We start from the raw sequence: 3,162 nt of genomic DNA, 5'->3' as shown, positions 1-3,162 counted from the left end.
GTGTGTGTGTGTGTGTGTGTGTGTGTGTGTGTGTGTGTGTGTGTGTGGTGTCTGAGGCCGGATTTGAGCTCAGGTCCTTCTGACTCCAGGGCCAGTGCTCTATTCACTGTGACACCTTCCTCTAAGGGACCATCAGGATCTTTTGTCTATATGTCTTCACCTACTTTTCCTCCTCTGGTGGGAGTTACTGGAAGGAGGTACTCCCTTCTAAGGCTCCTTCTTTCCAGGTGATTTTGTATTCCTTATACTTGTATTCTTAATTGCATTCTAGCATCCTTACGTCAATGGACCACAATTTATATAACCATTCCCTCACTGTTCCAGTTTTTTACAATTATGTACAACAGTCCCAAGAAAGTCTCTTTGGAGTTGGAAAACCTGCATTTAAATCCTGCTTCTGTCATTTTCTAGCTGTGAGGCTTTAGACAAGGGTCTGTTTCCTCATCTCCAAAATGAGAGGTTTGGGCTAAGTAGCCTCTAAGTGTTTTTCCAGCTCTAAATCGATGATCTTAAAACTGGCTTCCTCAGGATGGGCAGACATGAGAAAGGCAAAGGCCACCTTTGCTCTCAGTTGACCCAGGAAAGTCCTGGATTAAAGGAAAGTAACCCCAGTTTGACCTATGCCTCCTTTACTCTGGGTTCCGGCTTTTTAGCAAAAGTCACCAATGAGTAAGGACCCTAAGCCATCACTGTCTCATTCCTTTACCTATGGGGGCCGGTTACCAGTGGAACAGAGTTTTCCATACATTCTGCCCCATCTCTCTGCACCACTAGATTGATTCCAGTAGATTGGGAGCTCCTTGAGGGCAGGGACTGTCTTTTACCTCTTTTTGTATCCCTGGCACTTAGTGACTGGCACATAGCAGATGCTTAATAAAAGTTTATTGACTGACCACTAGAGGCATGGTGAAGCAGACTGATTTTATCTTGGTATCCTCAGCATCTGGGGCAGCTAGGTGACACAGTGGACAGAGTTCCAAGCCTGGAGTCAGGAAGGCTCATCTTCCTGAGTTCAAATCCAGCCTCAGACACTGTGTGACCCTGGACAAGTCACTTAACCTTGTTTGCCCCAGTTTCCTCATCTGTAAAATGAATTGGAGAAGGAAATGGCAAACCAGTCCAGTATCTTTGCCAAGAAAATCCCAAATGGGGTCGTGAAGAATCTGACCATGACTCAAACGACTAATGAACAACAAAACCTCAGCATCTAGAAGTGTTGAACACATAGTAGGCACTTAAAAATGACTTGTTGGTTGCTTGCTTAGAGTCAGAAGTCCTTAAGTCACAGCTCAACTAGCTATGTGACATTGGGCTAATCACTTAACTTTTCTGAGATTCAGTTTCCATATGAGGATAACATTCCCAGCCCTGACTACATAGTCTCAGAGTTATCGTAAGGTGCCAATCTTTTTCTGTTGTTGTTGTTTTTTTTTTTAAGCACTAAGCACAGGTAAGGTATTTTTTTTTTTTTTACATTTGAACAACACTTCATGCTTTCTGAAAGGCTAATGTCCCTCACCTCTTACCTGTCTCCTGGTGGTGAAAGAGATAAATGAACTCCTTTATTGAGGCAAAGTTTACAAGGGCAGGATGACCCACTTAAATCATTCCCCAATAGAAAGCAGACCGTTTGGCAAGGGAACAATTTCTGTGATAATCTTTCCACTTTCTGGTTCCACCCAGCTCTTTAATTGGACAGACAAGTTTATTTTCTGAAATGGGCCGATCCTAGGCTCAGTCTCATCACATAGCTCCCCTCAGGAAGATTTCTATCCCTTTCAATACAATCATTTGAGGCTAGGTCATCTTTTATAAAGCTCAGTGTTTGTAAAGCCCATGGACATACCAAGCTACCTCCCACTATTTTTTTTTTACTAACCCTCCTAAATTGAGCTATAACTAGGATGAGGCAACTGGAGTTGTGTCCAAGGACGAGGAAATTTAAAGAGTGACGATGATATCATCCCAGGGGAAGCTTCTTTACCCTAGTTCCTGGCCTTCCTTGACCCAATCCTACATCTTTAGCAACAATCTGTCTTTCATCTGCACAGAAACCTCATCCCAGTTTACTTGCTCACCCTGGCAAGATTTACCTTATCTCTCCTCCCTACTCCCAACACCAGGTATAAAAATTCTTAGTTATATCTCTGCTCCTAAGAAAATGAAATAGCCCATTACTCTCCCTCATGCGCCACTGAACTAGTGCCTGCTTTTTTTTTCCTGGGGCTGTTTCACTTGGGCTACAAGTTAGCTCCCTGATAGGCCCCCAGAGACATTGCTGGTCAGCACAGAATTTCAGAAGAGCCTCTAGCCACCACCCCATCTAATTCATCAATTTAGATATAAGAAAAAAGAAATTCCACAAGGTGCCTCCCCTAGTCCAAGGTTTAGGTCCCTTTGCTCCTAGCCCACATTTTCCACTCTATGATAAGGGGTGGAGACTCAAACCAGCACCCAGAGAACACCCTTGTGGGTGAGCATCTATGGAATTGCTGAACCAGAGATCCCTGGAAGAAGAGAGCTCCACTCCAGTGTGCTGACGTCCATTCCTCTCTCTCAGGGGCACTCTCTTTTCTTGTGGTTTCATTTTATTTCTTCCCCCTTTCTTCCCATCCACCCTTTGACCGGAATGGCTCATGCTCCTCCCCCTCTTCCCTCCTTACACATCAATGACTTTTGCTGAAAAGCAAACACCAACAGCCTGGCGGTTTCTGGGTGTGTGGTTTACCTCAAGACGTCATTTTCCTCCCTCCAGATAAATCAGAAGTTATTTCTGCTTACATCTAGTTTCAATTGTAATGGGATCTGGCACTCATGACTTCTATTTCATGTTCGGAAAGGTATAGTTCAAAAAAGAGGTCTGAGTCAGGACTTAGAGGACCTGTGTTCAAATCCCACCTCTGACATTGATTACCTATGTGATCTTAGGCACATCACTTAACTCTTCTGCCTATGTGTCACTTTCCTCATCTATAAAGTGAGGGGGATGAGTTAGCCAATCTATAAGGCTCTTCCTGGGTCTAAATCCGTAGATGATCTTACGCTCCTTCCAGCTTAAAACCTCATGATCCTATGACCCCCTGACTTCCCCCCAACTGTTCCAAAATAGACTAGTCTACTCAGCCCAGACTCAAAGTCAATCTACAAATCCTTTTACTTCTC

Source organism: Petaurus breviceps, unplaced genomic scaffold (genome assembly GCF_028583685.1).
Source record: "Petaurus breviceps papuanus isolate PSGF00001 unplaced genomic scaffold, PetGlider_PUasm1.0 90845, whole genome shotgun sequence".
Taxonomy (NCBI): Eukaryota; Metazoa; Chordata; class Mammalia; order Diprotodontia; family Petauridae; genus Petaurus; species Petaurus breviceps.
Note: the sequence above shows the minus strand (reverse complement) of the source record.